Source organism: Alligator mississippiensis, chromosome 5, assembly GCF_030867095.1.
Source record: "Alligator mississippiensis isolate rAllMis1 chromosome 5, rAllMis1, whole genome shotgun sequence".
Taxonomy (NCBI): Eukaryota; Metazoa; Chordata; order Crocodylia; family Alligatoridae; genus Alligator; species Alligator mississippiensis.
In genome coordinates, this window is record NC_081828.1 from 112,641,231 (window position 1) to 112,658,643 (window position 17,413).

Below are 17,413 nucleotides of genomic sequence, written 5' to 3' on the forward strand. Positions count from 1 at the left end.
AAGGGGCTACCATTTATGTACTTTTCTTGTGGATCAGGCAAGAAATAACAAAGTTATAGGCAGTTTCATCCTTCTCCTTTATAGCCTATGGGCAAAACATCAAAACAGCTTAACAGGTTTGAAGAAATGAAACGGAACAGCGGTTTTGAAACAAAACAAAACAAAACTCAAAATGAAACACTTTCCCATCAAAACATTGAAATGGAAGTTGAAAGGAAACGGTGCTGTTTCACACAACCCTAGTAATTATGTTTAAACATAGACATTATAAGCATGTTTCAGTGCCATATATAATTTTCAAAATTATTCAACTTGAAAAAAATGCTCAAATTTTATTCCGAAGGAAGCCTTCTCAGCCTTCAAAACATAAAGAACATCCATAAACCTGGAGGTCAAAAAGAAATCCCCTGACATGATATTGATGTTTCTAATATGTGTCCCCTTCCAGCTTAAGATAGTCTCCTTAAAGCTTGCTTAGATTCAGATCTCCCTGTCTGCTTTTCTGAAGTTACTCCACTGTAATTAAACTAACTTACCGTCATTGATTGCTTTGAATCTTTCTCTCCCAACAACATCCATGGGAGTCAATGTCTCATCCCAGTAATGTTAACAGAGCAACTTTGTCCATTGAATTCAAAGGCCTGTTCTTACCTAGGAAACAGGAAACTGTTTGCATGAGAGACTGTTCCAGTATGGCTAAAATGACTGATTGTTTATTCGGAGTAGAACGGCATTAACAGGAGAGTCTGAAAACCGTTTAACCATTCCAGAATATCTTACAGCCTGGTGCTTAATGCATTGTCCTGGAATGTGGGAAAGAAAAAGTCAAATCTTTTCTGGAAAAGGAAAACACTGGTTGTTGGTCTTGTATACTGAGAAAACACCATAAGGAGAGTATGACTGGTAGAATTTCAGCACAGTAGCTGCTGGAACAACAGAAACCCAGAACTGCAGAGACAAACAATAAAAAAATTAAATGGAAACTGCATTCACCAAAGTGCTTTGAAATTCAATAAAAAATGAGCTCATGATAGCAGAGGTTGAAGTACTTTTTTTATATTACCCATCTTTAGTTTCCATAATATAAAATATGCTTCAAACTGAAATCCCATCACTGTCAGGTCTTGTTTGATTCTCCATCTTTGAATTTCTTGGAGTTGGTGACTGGCTCTGTGCCAGCTCTGGTTTTATTAATGTATAGTAATTCAATTAGGTAAACACATTAAATTAAAGGGCCCTAAATAGGCTTAACTACAAGTTCCATTTGGAATTAAAGGATGGTTAATCTGTTAATTAAATATTAATCAATTATTAAAAACAAATTTGAAGTTTAACAACTGTAGATACATTTATTTTACATACTTGTTAATACTTAACAAACATGCTTTTTTAGCCATCTGTTGCTTTTTATTACATCTGGTATGCATATTATATGCCTTATTGCTCCTAAATAGTACAAGTAAGTATGACTGGAAGCAATGTTATCCAGTAGGTAACAACTGAGTGGGTGTCAGTTTTGAATTCCTAATCATATGCTCTTTTGATAGCTAATGTTAGACCAGCCATTTATGACAGGCCTGTTCCCATAACCAAGTAGAGAGTTTGGGCATTGGAATAAAGCCTCTCAGTCTTCCCTTCTAGAATTATACTTATTTACTCAGCCTGGAGATCTTGGAGAAATGTATTGACTAGTGAAAACTGCCTTAAGGTTTTTAAATAAACATCTTTTGAAAAAAAAATAGAGATTATGATAAACTACTTAAAACTAAAAGGAGTATTGATGATGCTTTAGTACAAAGTATAGTGTTTTGGTCATATGGAGGGAATAGCTCAATTGATTAATTTAACTTGGTGGCTTTATGCCATGTTGCTATTGGTATATAGCCATAGAGCAGCCTTGGCTAGTTAAAACAGCAGGTGGTTATTTATCCACTGATCAATCTACATTATTGCAAATCTGCATGTTGCAGTTGGCTAGTGCCCTCAGAACTTCCCATCTCATATATAATTATGCAATATTGGTGTGACAGATTCTTATTTAATTATTACAAGCCTGTATTTATCTAAAATTATTAAATTATACTTTGAGGTATAAAAATATTAATAATGACTTGATGAGGATTGCCTTTATTATATTAACCATATAAGTCACCTTTAAATAGCTAGAATCTCCTGAGATACTATACAACAGTATCTGATATGCAGCATTTCACACAATGTGTAGAATAAAGTGAAATGCATGTAAGAACCATGCTGTGGTTTTGGTTCTCACATGTATCTCATTGTCAGTAGTATCTAAACCATGAATTAACAAGACGAAGAGTGCAAGATATACTTGTTTTGTAATTTAGGCAAGTGTTCCATGATTTTCAAATGATTCAAACTGTGATTATTACTACTGATCTTTAAACCCACTTATATGAGCATTTATATCAACTAATAAAATGTAAATCCCCAAGTTTGGAAACTGTTACAGGCCTTGTTACACCTTACACTGTGAGCCACCAAATGTGATCAGTGTTAGTGTGTATGCTAGCTCGAGTTTGGAGTGGTCACATGTTCAGGCCAGGAAGGGCATGGAAGACTGAAAAATAAGAATAACAACCCTGCCCCCATTCCCCCCGCTTCCTTTTCAGACTTCCCCTCCACCCCTGGGGCTCTCCCCTTGTCAGTTGGAGTTGCCTCTGCCTCTTCCTCACCCCTCAGGGCATTACTTACTGAGGGCAATGTGCTGCTGTTCTTCTGGCCCAGAGTAGCAGCAGGTAGTTTCACCCTTTCCTGCCTGTTCCCCTGGGACAGACAGTGTGGGCAGTCACAAGTAAGTCGGGGAGGAGGTCTGAGTGGCCTGGTGTGGCTACACTTTAATGTAACACAAGCTGGGTAGCAGGGATCAGAGACAATCCTGCCCTGGAGTGGTGTAACTTTAAGATGCATAATGAGTGCTTAAAATCAGTTTCAGGTGTTAACGTGCAGACAATTCAGGTGTTAGGACCTCCTGCCCAAAATTACTGTGCAACAAGGCCTGCACTTTCAAAAGAATATCAGATCTTTTTTGGCATCAAGAACAATATTTTAAAATGAAATAACATCACAACAAGACGTTATTCCAAAAACAAACAAACAAAAAATGGCTCAAAAAATCTTCAAAGCAAACTTTAAAAAGCACAGTGCCTAGATCTTATCCAAGTTCAATTGAATTTGACCATCTAAATGATCTTCCTTTGAAAAATATAAACTGTGTCATATGTCCACATGTCTTCTGTCAATATTCTGTATTCTTTTGGGGTTAGAACTTTTATCAACTTGCTGCTCTGCTCAATTACTTTACCTAGAGTCAAGTCTTCTGGTTACATTATTTTTTTATTGCCTCTTGGATGTTCTCAAAAATTCATAACGTAGATTATAGATGCCTTATATCATTGAAAGATCAAATTATTTATCCATTCTGTCACTTAAAAATATATCTTTAATGAAGAGCATATTACTTGCTTTATTATCAAGTTATACTTTTCACAGAAAACTCCATTCTGGATCAAAGTTAACTATAACTAGGGTGACTACACATCCCGGTTTTGCTAGAACAGTCCCAGATGTCATAGGTTGTCTCGGTGTCATGTTTGGTTGGTGAAAATTCAAACAAATATCCTGTATTGGTGCCACCCACCTTATCCACATGTGGATATCCCAGCTCCTTTAAGAACACAGGCTACTCACACATAGCAGGGGCAGTATGGGTCTGCTCCCACTTTGCTGAGATGCAGCTCCTGCTGCTAAAGGCTCCATGTGAAAGCCCAGAGCCTGAGCAGCCTGGTTTGTGTTACCATCCCTCTAGGGTCGTGCCACCAGCTTCCTGAAAGCTCAGAGAGGTGGTGGAATTTCCATCCTTGCAAATTTTTACGACTCAGGTAGACTAAGCCTTGGTTGTGACGATCTAGTTAGGGCTGGACCCACTCTGAGCAGGAAGTTGGACTAGATGACCCTCCGAGGTCCCTTCAAACCTAATTTTCTGATTCTATGAATTCTTTTTTCAAAGCTGAGGGAGTGTCCAAACAATGTGGTTGTTTTAAAATGTCTTCTAACAAGAAAGAAGGAACTTAAGTGAGAAAACGTAAATGCACTTTCAATGACACACTTTAAGTTCACACTTTCCATTCTTAAAACAGGCTGACACAACGTTATTTGTATGCTTTATTCTTCTACATTTTATGTTGCTCATGGAAGCTGGTAGCAATATCACAGACCATCTCCAAACAAAGAAACAGTAATCTGCAAGACAGGCAGTGTCTGCGAGTGCTAAGCTTAATTCATTTTTCAAACAAAGTACTGTTGCTGACACTGAGATTAAATGTGCAGCTGCAGAAGGTATGTTCACACACCATTATGTCCAACACAATCATTCCTTCTGTTATGATGACTGTTCACTGAAAATTTCAGAGATATTTGATTCAAATTTTTCTTGTGCGTGTGTACAAAAAGCAAAGCTATTGCATTAAATATACTACCCCCACTGTTAGAAGATGAACTGTCTACAGAATTGTCTGGAACAAATTTTATCACTGTATCGGATGACGCAAACAGGGAAGTAGTAAAGCTAATCCCAATATTGATTCATTTTTTTAATCTTTTAAATGGCATGAAAGTTAAATAGTTAGATGTTCACTCCATCAAAGGAGAAACATCTGAAATCGTTGTAAATGTTATTGAGAGTTCCATTCAGAAGCATGGGATTGTGCACAAAATCATCCATTTATGCAGTCATAACACTTACATGAACTTTGGTGGGGTCCAGCATCACAGGAAAACTAATGTTATTACAAAATTGAAAGAAAGGTGAAGCAGAGATTTACTTGGAATTGCTTGTGGGGCCCACAATATACACAACTTTATCCAGAAAAGTTGTGACACACTTCTGCTAGAACTAGAAGCACTTGTAGCAAAGATGCATAAGTATTTTCATATTTACACAATTCTTGTAACCAAATTGCAAGAATTCTGTGTACAAATTCCTGCTGCTGACTACAAAGTTTTGCTTCAGCATGGCAACAAATGCTTTCTGTCATTAATTCCAGGAATAGAGTGTCTTCTTAAAATGTATAAGCCTTGAAAGCATAGTTCATCAATCAGCCTGTAAAAGGACCGGTGCCTCCAGGGGCAGCTGTCACATCCCCTGGTGGCAACTTGATTCCTGTACTATGCTAAGGTACCTTCCCTTTGTTCTCACCTGCCACATCCTATTAATGAAGTTTAGAAAGGGAGACTGGCCAAGGATCTTAAAGTGTTCTGTAACTTGTCCTCTTTACCACAGATCCCTCTCAGGCTGCACTGCTCCCAAGCACCGTTTCCTACTAGATGGGCTCTTCTGGTCCACCCATTGCATTATAGGCTGTTCACAGCCTCAAAACCTCCCCTACAGCTGTGCCCAATATACCTCACAGGTGTTGCCAATCACTCATTGTCTAAGACCTGGGTCCTCTGCCCCTCCTGGGCTCAGGCCTCTGTCTTATTCTACCCACACCTGGGCACTTCACCCATATGGGCTACTCCTGCGCAGAGCCCTGCATCTCTGACCCTGTTTCCACCTCTTGTAGGCACTGAGACCTTGGCCCTTTCTCTGCCCTCCCATGGGCTATGGCTACCTTCCCCTGTCAGTCTCTGGCTATAGCCCTCCTTGACCTTTGATCCCTCTTCCTGGGCCCTGACCCTGCTCCTAGGCCAGTTAAGATCTCTGGGCTCTTTGACCCTAGCAGGCTCCAGCTGTGGTTCCTCCTTGACATTTTGGCCTCTCTTCCTGGGTCCTGACCCTGATCCTAGGCCAGTTGAGGTCTCCAAGGGTGCAGCCTCCCAGACCCTGCTTGTTCATGCCCCTCCTGGACTAGGAGTCACTTACCCTGGTCCTCACCCCTCCTGGGCCCCAGGTCCCTGACCCCAGCTCTAGCCCTGGCCTCTATCCTACAGGACCTGGCCCCAATCCTGAGCCATTTGAAATCTTCACCACCCCTACAGTCTGCATCCTTAAACCACTAGTCTTTCTTATCCCAGATCAGACAGTATCAGGAACCTTGCTGCAGCCCTGCTGCTCAGGACTTCTTCTCCCCATGGCCCTCAGGGCTAGGCTGCTTGCTCAGCTCAAGTCCTGGGCTTCTATTCTAATGGCCCAGCCCCTTTAGGTCATGTGGCTCCTAATTGACATTGGTACACCTGCAGGCTGCTTCTCACATAGCCTGCCTTCTCTTCAAGTAGCACCAAACTTCCTCCTACACATCCTAAATGTCCAATTCTGATTGTTAATTTCTTTAAAAATGAATGCAGGAAATTTTGGTTGCCATTTGTGCATAATCAGCTGGAGAATTTTACTCAGGCTATCCAATGCATGGAAGAACAAGAATCTACATGAGCTTTTGAAGCATCAAGAGAGTTATAATTACTGAAGACAAAACTGATCAACAGAAAAACACTGAATTTTTTTTCCAGTTAATGCAAGAGAAGAAATGAGCCACTTAAGGAAACAAAGAAAGATGACTTGCCCAGATACAATCTTCAACTTTATGACTGCACCATAAATTATTTAACACTTCAGGAAGGTTCTTTTGATGGTACTTCTGGATTTGATTGGATGAACCTTCACCTCTGACCTGAATAATGTTGGGATGTCATAGATTTCATAGATTTTCACAGACATTAGGGCTGGAAGGGACCTCAGAAAATCATCGAGTCCAGCCCCCCGCCCAAAGGGCAGGAAGTCAGCTGGGGTCTTAGGATCCCAGCAAGATAAGCATCCAGTTTCATCTTGAAGGTGTTCAATGAAGGCGCTTGAACGACCTCCGGTGGCAGGCTGTTCCAGACCTTGGGGGCTCAGACAGTAAAGAAATTCTTCCTTATGTCCAGCCTGAAACGATCTTGTAGTAGTTTGTGACCATTCGACCTCGTCATCCCTTGGGGCGCTCTGGTGAACAAACGTTCCCCCAGATATTGGTGGTCACCCCTGATAAACTTGTAGGTGGCCATCAGATCACCCCTGAGCCTGCGCTTTTCCAGGCTAAAGAGCCCCAGGGCTCTCAGCCTGTCATCGTAGGGTCTGCTTCCCTGACCTCTGATCATGCGCGTGGCTCTTCTCTGGACTCTCTCAAGCTTCTCCACATCCTTTTTGAATTGTGGAGCCCAAAACTGGACACAGTACTCCAGCTGCGGCCTCACTAAGGCTGAGTACAGGGGGAGAATGACGTCCCGGGATTTGCTTGAGAAGCATCTATGGATGCAAGCCAGCGTTTTGGTCGCTTTATTGGCCGCAGCATCGCATTGCAGGCTCATGTTCATCTTGTGGTCAATGATGACCCCCAAGTCTCTTTCTTCCATAGTGCTAGCCAACATAGCACTGCCGAGCCTATAAGGATGCTGCAGGTTTTTTTCCCCCAAGGTGGAGAACCTTGCATTTATCGGCGTTGAACACCATCAGATTCTCGTCCGCCCACTTGCTGAGCCTATCCAGGTCAGCCTGGATCATCCGCCTGTCTTCTGGTGTGGATGCTTTGCCCCAAAGTTTGGTGTCATCTGCGAACTTGGCCAGTCCGCTTCTGACTCCAGTGTCCACATCATTAATGAAGATGTTGAACAGTATGGGTCCAAGGACGGAGCCCTGGGGGACCCCACTGGTCACAGGACACCACGATGAGTGACTTCCATCAATTACTACCCTCTGGGTCCGACCCCGGAGCCAATTTTCCAGCCAGTGGATCGTGGAGGACCCAAGGCGACAATTGGCCAGTTTCTCCAAGAGGCGATCATGGGACACCAGATCGAAGGCTTTTTTGAAGTCAAGATATATGACATCAATCTCATCTCCCTTGTCCAGGTGATAGGTCACCTGGTCGTAGAAGGAAATGAGATTGGTCAAGCAAGACCTACCCGCAACAAACCCGTGCTGGCTATCCCTTAAGATGTTGGTGTCGGCCAGTCCATTAAGGATGGCCTCTATAATAAACTTTTCTAAGATCTTCCCCGGGATAGAAGTCAGGCTGATGGGCCTATAGTTAGCCGGATCCACTTTCCTCCACTTCTTGAAGATAGGCACCACATTGGCCTTCTTCCAGTCTTCGGGCACTACACCAGAGCGCCAAGAGTTTTCAAAGATCCGCGCTAGAGGCTGGGCTATGATGCTCGCCAGCTCCTTGAGTACCCTGGGGTGAAGGTTGTCAGGGCCGGCTGACTTGAAGGTATCCAGCTTCTCAAGATGTTCCTTCATGAAGTCAGTATTAATGGAGGGCAGGGGATCACCCTCACCCGGACTTCCCGGCCCTGTAGCAGGCATGGGCATCCCATGGGGCTGATGAAAGACCAACGCAAAGTACCTATTTAATAGGTTGGCTTTTTCCTGGGCGTCAGTTGTCAGTTGCCCCATCTGGTTCATCAGGGGTCCAACGTTGCCCCTGCTTTTCCTCTGGCTCCCCACGTATCTGAAAAAGGACTTTTTATTGTCCTTGATGCTCAAAGCTAGCTGGAGTTCAGTTGCAGCCTTGGCTTTCCTGGTCAGCTCCCTACAGGACCGGACCAGTGCAGAATAATCCTCCTTGGAGGTGACTCCCATCCTCCATCCTTTGTAGGTCTTTCTTTTTAGCCTCAGGAGGTCTGCTAGGTCCCTGGAGAGCCAGGGGGGCTGCTGTGCCCTCTTGCTGCCTTTCCTCTGAGATGGAATAGACTTAGTTTGTGCATTGAGGATCGCTCCCTTGAGGAGCAACCACTCTTCTTGAACTCCCCTCTCCCTGTGGTCACAGTCCCTTAGGGCCTCACTGACAAGCCTCCTGAGCTTGTCAAAGTCGGCTTTCCTGAAGTCAAGGACTTCTGTGTTGCTGACTGACTTGCCAGCTTTTCGGCGGATGGTGAAGGTGATCAGCTCGTGGTCGCTGTCACCCAGCTTCCCATCGATCACTAGGTCGCCAACTAGGTCATCCCCAGTAGCCAGTACCAGGTCGAGCAGCGCTTTGACTCTCATTGGCCCATAGACTTCTTGAGTCAGGTAGAGGTCATCCACGCACGAGAGGAAGCTCTGCGACCGCTCAGATTTTGCTGAGCGATCCTCCCACGAGATGTCTGGGTAATTGAAGTCACCCATGACAACCGTGGTCCTGGAGCTAGCTGCCTCAGCCAGTTCCTGGGCAAACTCCTGGTCAAGCTCAGGACTTTGGGTGGGAGGTCTGTAATAGACTCCCACCATTGTGTCCCCTGTGCCGTGTTCCCCACGGATTTTAACCCAGAGGGTCTCCAGCCATCCACCCTGGTCGCCAATATCGGCTTGCAGGGACGCGTAGCTTTCCTTAACATAGAGAGCTACACCCCCGCCCCTTTTCTCTACACGATCCTTCCTGTACAGGGTATAGCCATCTATCCCCGTGGTCCAGTCATGGGTGGAGTCCCACCAGGTTATCCCGTTATCCCTATGACATCGTAATTGTTTGCACTGAGCAGGAGAATGAGTTCCTCCTGCTTATTCCCCAAGCTCCTGGCATTAGTGTACAGGCAGGCAAGTGCCCCCTGGGGGGCTCCTTCCTTGCCCACAGATTTTACCAGGGCTGGGGTGGGCTCCCTTGAGTGCCGTGATCCCCTGGCTTTGCAAGGATTGCTCAGCGGGCCAGCAGTGGCAGTAGTCCCGCCGTCCCCCAACGGGCTTAGTTTAAAGCCCGGTGGAGCAGGTCAGCCAGTCTGGCTGAGAAGAGCCTCCTCCCTAGGGGAGAGAGGTGGAGACCATCTCTTCCCAGCAGATGTCATATGATTTTATAGGCAAAAGAGTTGACACTGAATCATTAAGTAGGCTGATAAGTGCTGATGGTCTTTCTCACGAATTCTGTGCAATGAAGATTTATGTGGAAGGCAAACTGAAAGAGTGGAGGAAGAAAGATCTCTCATGCAAAAATTGTTGAGTTGAGATATTCAATCATTTCAGTTTTTTTGTCATACCAACAGATAATATTTAGTTGAATATGCTCTTTGTCTACTGGAGACATCTGCTGTACTGGAAAGAGTGTTTCCACAAATGAAGAAACAGTGATCACCAGAGAAAAACCATATCAGTGTATCTAAGGTTGCTGCTCTGCTGAATATCAAAGTGAAATTCAGTGAAAACTGCCTAGAATTTTACAAAAAGTTGTAAAACAAAAGTTACTTGAAGAAGATACATTCCTTCAACAAGTACCAGTGGTTTGAGTCCAGAAAGTAGGAAGGAGAGAAGATGGAAGAGAACAATGACTGAAAAGTGTAAAAGTCAGCAGTTTGGACTGGATCATGTTCTTGGGCTATTTTTCTATTTTTAAAAGAATATATTATCATAATTTTTGTTACATCTTAATTTCCATTTTTGGTGGATATCAACATTATGTTATTGTTTACAGTGGTACAGTTCAAATTAAAACAAAAAAAATGTCATTATTTACACTATTTTTTAATTCTGCTGCCTGCCTGCCTGGTGCACCATGCCATTCTGGCTTCACCTCTGCCTGCAGCACTGCCACTGATTTGGGGTGAGGAAAGCAGGGGGTGAGGGTCAGTGTTCTGGATTTACCATGGTCACCCTAATTATAACAAGAAGTGTTGTTTCATTGAATCAGAGTGAAAAATATTTAGGACTTTCATTCTTTCCTAGATACACTGTTTTATTGTGCTTGAATTAGCTACGTAAGTTTCCACTATAGATGTACTTATGTACAATAGTACAATCCAAAATTTGGTCAATTTATTAATAAATCAAACTAATTGATAGCAAATAAAGACCAAATACTAATCCCAAAAAGTGTCAAAGGGAATTTTTCCCCAACTGCCATAAAGCCAGGGTTTGAAATTTGATGAACACACAATAAAAACCAATATCACTAGTTACTCTGCTATAATTATATTCATTATTTTGGTCACTTAGTTGGAAAGTGACTGCATTTTTTTTTCCATTTCTATTTGTACAGTACCTAGAACAGAAGCTTTGTCTGCAACTTAGATTTCTGAGTTCTACTGCAATACAAATATTTGGTTATGATTATGGTGATAATGGTAAATCTATGGCAAAGGTATACATGTATTTTTAAATTATTTTTTTACAAAGAATGAAGATTTCAGTTTAAGACTGGATCTAAATTATACAGGCATCTAATGTATGTCTACAGGTTAACAGGTGGACTTTTGTTTTCAGTTACACTGGGGTGACAGCAGCGTAAGCGAGAGCTAAATCTATCCCTCAAAACCTGCCTGAGTGCCCATATGCTACTATTTGAACAAAAGTACAAAATCACCAAGTTATACAATAATAAACTAAAGCAATGAAATCTAAATAAGGAGAACTTAGTACACTGGTATTTAAAGTTTGTGGAGGAGTTGGGAGAGACAACAGTTCTGTGTTTGTATCAATTTTAATGGGGATGAATTAACATGCGTCTGAGGAATCCCGTAAGAGTTTTTGAAATGTTCAGAATTTACCACCTATTTCCAGAAAAGATTGAAGATGTTTTGCAGCATCTGTGACATCATTGAACTTCCCCTAGCTGAGCAAATCAAAACTCCCCTGGATCCCAGATGAATGAGTTGAACAATTTTAACAATCCCCTATCCCACTCCTTCGCACCCCGCTGCCCCTCTAACAGACAAACAAACAAACCCAAACATATACCAGAACAGTAAGAAAGATGAGAATTGGATGAGCTTACAGGTCAATATAACATATCCTGTATCTTGATATTTCTATTCCAGTCAAAGAAAGGGTGAGCTATAACATCTTTGCAAGTTAACTGTATCCCAAAGAATACCACCCCCCATTAAAATAATCCACATTGTTACGTTAATATAGTAGCAACACATTTCAAGAAATCAACAAGGGCCACTGCAAATCTTAATAGAGTTATCTGTACTCTGACATCTCTGTCTTAGTGAAAGCAAGATCACTGATCACTGTGCCACATTGCTTTAGAATAAAAATAATGACATGGAGGAATCATAACAATTCTTCAATAATATGAGGGTACCACTACTTGCATAGTAGTCATGAGGGAGCTGAACAGATCATCTAGCCTGACCCCCTGCCACAGGTAGGAAAGAATGCTGGGTTCACAAGACCCCAGACAGGTGATCGTCCAATCTCCTCTTGAATTTGCCCAAGGTAGGGGTGAGGACCACTTCCCTGGGAAGTTGGTTCCAGATTTTGGCCACCCTAACTGTAAAATATTGCCTTCTGATCTCTAACCTAAACTTATTCTCCACCAGCTTATGACCATTGTTCCTCGTCACCCCAGGTGGTGCTGGGGAGTAAAGAGCTCTGCCTATTTGCTGTTGATCTCCCCTGATGAGTTTGTAGGCAGCCACCAGGTCCCCCCTCAGCCTCCTCTTGCTGAGGCTGAACAGGTTCAGGTCCTTCAGTCTCTCCTCCTAGGGCCTGTCCTCCTGCCCTCTCACCAAGTGGGTGGCCCTCCTCTGAACCCTCTCCAGGCTGGCCACATCCCCTTTGAAGTGCAGCACCCAGTACTGGATGCAGTACTCCAACTGCGGCCTGACCAAAGTCGCATAGAAAGAGAGTATCACCTCTCTGGACCGGCTTGAGATGCATCTTTGGATGCATGACAAGGTGTGGATGGCCTTGCTGGCTGTGGTCTGGCATTGGCGGCTCATGTTCATCTTGGAGTCAATAATGTCTCCAAGATCCCATTCCGCCTCTGTGCTTTCAAGAGGGGAACACCCCAGCCTGTATTTATGCTGTGGATTCCTTTTCCCAAGGTGCAGCACCCTGCATTTGTCTACATTGAACCCCATCCTATTCTCATCTGCCCACTTTTGTAGTCTGTCTAAATCTATTGGCAGCCTCTCTCTCCCTTCAAGTGTGTCCACCTCTCCCCACATCTTAATGTCATCAGCAAATTTGGACAGTGTGCTTTCCACCCCCTCGTCCAAGTCACTGAGGAACATGTTAAACATGTACCCCACTGCTGGCATCTCACCAGGTTGAGTACAACCCATCCACCACTACTTTCTGGGTATGCCCCATCAGCCAATTTTTTACCCATCCAACTGTTCAGGCATCAATGCTACAGTCACTTAATTTATTGATGAGGATGGGGTGAGAGACAGTGTCAAAGGCCTTCTTAAATCTAGAAGGACTACATCCACAGTGACACCATCATCCAAGGATTTAGTTACTTGATCATAAAAGGCAATCAGGTTGGTCTGGCAGGACCTGCCTTTGATGAACCCATGCTGATTACCCCTGAGCATGATCTCCCCTGCAGGCCCCCCAAAGATGTGCTCCTTGATGATCCTCTCCAAGATCTTCCTGAGCACTGAGGTGAGGCTTACAGGCCTATAGTTACTTGGGTCCTCCTTCCTCCCTTTCTTGAAAATTGGGGCCACATTAGCCAGTCTCCATTTCCCCGGCACCTGGCCAGATGACCACGAATGATCATACAGCCAGGCTAAGGACTCCGCAATGACCCCTGCCAGCTTCCTCAATACCTTTGGGTGGAGGGCATCTGGACCTGCAGATTTTTAAATGTCTAGCCCTTCCAGAAGATCCCTAACTACATCTGCACTGACTGAAGGCCTGACAGAGCTGTCCCTGAGATTGTCCCTACCTCTGGTAGGTGGGATGTCCCGGTCCCTATTCAAGAAAACAGAGGCAAAGGAACTGTTAAAAATATCAGCTTTGTCTGGCGTAGCCACAAGATTACCATTTGCATCTTGCAGGGGCCCTTCATTGCCTGGTGCCCTCTTCTTGCTTCCAATGTACTTGAAAAAGGACTTTTTGTTGTCCTTAATCCTGGATGCTAGCCTGAGTTCTCTCTCTACCTTGGCCTTCCTAATAGCCCTCGTACACTCACGGGTCAAGGAGGAGTACTCCTCTTTGGTGATAGCTTCTCCCTTACACTGGTTATACACCCCCCTTTTAGTCATCAGGCATTGATGAATGCCGTTGATGAGCCAAGGGGGTTTCTGAGCACTCTTACCCTCCTTGCTTCTCTCAGGGATTATTATCCTTTGGGCCTGGAGGATCTCCCCTTGAAGGTACGACCATCCCTCATGAACTCCCATCTCCTCTACTTTCTGGGCCCTCAGTGCCTCCCCCACTAGTCTGTTAAGCTCATTGAAGTTGGCCTTTCTGAAGTCAAGGGCTTTAGCCTTGGTGTAAGTCTTTGACACCCTGTTTTGGATAGTGAAATCTGGCAGGTGATAATTGCTATTGCCCAGGTGGTCAAGGACCTGCAGTCCCCTCACCAGGTCACCCCCTGTACCCATAACCAGGTCCAGCAAGGTGTTACCCCTAATGGGGCTGTGCACTTCCTGGATAAGGCGAAGGACCCATAATAGAGCCAGGAACCTACATGAGCGGTCAGACCTGGCTGTCTGCTCCTCCCAGCAAATGTCTGGGTAGTTTAGGTCACCCATGATGATAACATCCCGTGACCTAGCCACCTCCATAAGCTGACTGGAGAAGTCCTGGTCCAGCTTTTCCCCCTGGTTGGGTGGTCTGTAATAGGGCCACCTTCAATGAGCTTAGGAGACTAGTGGGGGAGGCTCTGAGGCACTACTTCATATTCAATAGATCTCATTCCCAAGTGGTGAAATCATCATATTTTTACCAGGAAAGTATAAATCTACAGCTTCAACAACAAAACCATAACTGGTAATTTTTTTAGATATTTCACACATTTGCTCAAAGACCCCAAGCCAATATTTCTTTAAATGAATGGGAGTCTTTCCAGTGAAATATTAGTGAGATTTGGATTGGTCCTTTCAAAAATCTGTGTTCTTTAAATTATAACTGTGCAGGCCAGGGGCGATCTGGGCCCGTCTTTGCGCACACGGGCTGTGGCCAGCAGCCCGGGCACACGGGGTCAGAGAAGACCGGGGGCGAGCTAGAATTAGTCATGGGCACGTAGTGGTTGATTTAAAGATTGTTTACTTACACCAAAGATGTTCATGGTGTAGGCTGGACAGTTTCCAGGCACAGCTCTGCTTAAATCCTCGTTAGAGGACTACGACAAATTCATTCTTTTCCCTGGAGTTGTTGAAGCTCCGTGGGTTCGGTAGTTTCTCGTACAGGAAGGGATATGTCTAGGAATCTATTGGCAATGGGGAGAGGCCAGAGGCTATTTTGTCCTCTGTTGCCTTTTAAGAAATGCGTTGGGTTCATAAGGATCCGCAGCGCTTAGAGATCTTTCTCTCTCTCACTCCGACTTGGGCGGAAACCACCCAAGCTCTTTATACGGCTAGCAAGCCAATCGCTAGCCGCCACCTGTGCATATGTTAGAACCGGCCAATAATATGGCACGAATTCTCATACAAACGGTGGGAACTCCTTGCACCGTGCATTTCTTAGATGCAAAAGAAATGCACTATGCAAAGAAAGCTACAAATTGACGGGAAATTCTCCGTTGCACCGGGGTTCTCTTCTGCAGCAGAAAACTCTACCATGCAAAGAAGCTGCAATTTAGGGGGGAAATAATTTAGCAGTGCCGAAGCACACACAAACAAAAAATCACAACTTTGGGTTGTGACAATAACATTACATTAAATTACCTGGAGAAGAAAGTCATTGTGTGTTTTAATTCATATAAGGAATGGGACAAAAGTAGGCTGCAGATCATGAGAGAGAGTTGGGGAAGTGAAAATCCTGGATCCATGAAAAACATATACATCATTCCAGTGTAAATTAGTTTTAAATACCAAGATTATTGGTAGCTAATTAAAAGCACCCAGAATGTCTCATGTATCAGCATCCCTGCACTGAAAAATGGCAGTGGGGAGCTTGGAACTAAAGCTCACTGAACAAACTTTATTCTAAAGCACCCCACCACCATTTTCCAGTGTGGGGATACTGATATACATGGCACTGGAGTCTTCTGGAGTGCATAATTACAGTGTGTCAGAGCAGCCTCCTTGCATGTATATAGAAGCCCATGATTGTGGATCGGGTCTGGCTTGAGCACACATTCGGCAGTGCCAGGAGCCATGCCAGAAACCTGATCTATGTAATTTGAGGTAGGAAGAAAGAAGGGTGGGATCGGGGGGGCTAGCAGGTCCATCGGGGGGGGGGGGGGCTGTGGGGGATTGGTGGGCCTGTGGGAAGGCAAGTTCTTGTCAAGGTGTGAAGGGGTTGGAGGGCTAAAATATCCTGGTCAAGATGGAAAGAGTTGAGCCTCAGGATGTATGTGGGCATCAGCAGAGTCAGGAGCACAGGTTATCAGAGCTGTGAGGGGAGATCCAAGAGAGACAGTCCAAGATATAAACTGATGTCAGAAGCTAGGATGAAGCTAGGACTTAAAAGAACCAGTGTCAAGTTCCAAGTAAGATCCAAGGTCAGGGTCAAGGAAACCAAGTTGAGTCAGGATTCTGGGGAAACCAGGGAGAGCAGGGCCAGCACTGAGGCTCATGGGAGATCCAGGAGATCCAAGATAAGGGTCAGGGAAAGCCAAAGCTAAGTCAGGAGCCAAGACAACCACAGAGCACTGAATGTGAGGCTTCCCAGAACAGAATGAGGCTGTATGGAGGCATGCCTGTAGCCTGAGGCTGAAGGTCTGTTTAAAAGGAAGGAGTGGCACTTTCAGCAGTCAAACTGGCTTCAGAGAACTGGGTCAGCCACATTAGCCAGGGATCGGGGCAGATGTGGTAGCTTATGTGGTTGCCCAGCCAGGTCTGCTTGATCAGAATTCCTGAGTTGTTTGAGTGGCTGGGCTTTCCCAGCCCTGGGACTGTGCTCTGAATGTATATAGATGTTCCTTATATGGGGATTAACTATTCCCTATCTATGTTAGCTCTCCTCAGGTGAACCATAGCATTGGAAGAGATTTCAAGGGTCATCTAGTCCAACCCACTGAATGAATGCTACTCGTAAATCATTTCTTACCAATATTATCAGGTCTTCCTTTGAAAACTCCATATATATATATTAAGTTTATATATATATATATTTCTATCACTTCCCTGGGTAGTCTATTACACTGCCTGACCATTCTAACATGATGAATCTGAAAATCTGAAAAAAAAATCATTGCTAAGACTGTTCTTTTAGAATTTATAGTCCATGGATGGTAACTGACTGTCAATAGTATAACATTAACATTTGTGAACTACCACCCTGTGTTAAAAAGCAAATAATATGATCACATTTAGTTCAAGTAACTGAGCTAATGTATCTACTTTACTGAGTAAAAAACACATGCACACACATAAATATTTATATGTTTATTAGGATTTTTGGTTGTAGCTGTGTTGGTCTAAGGACATAGGAAGGCAAGTTTCTTTAAGTAGATGTGATATCTTTTATTTAACCAACTGAGTGGTTGGAAAGAAGTTTTTAGCAAGCTTTAAAGTGCAGTCCCCCTTCTTTAGGCTGGTATGAGACTCCAAGGAATGAGGGAAGCTAAAAGTGTTACAGGATGTAAGTGACAATGTAAAT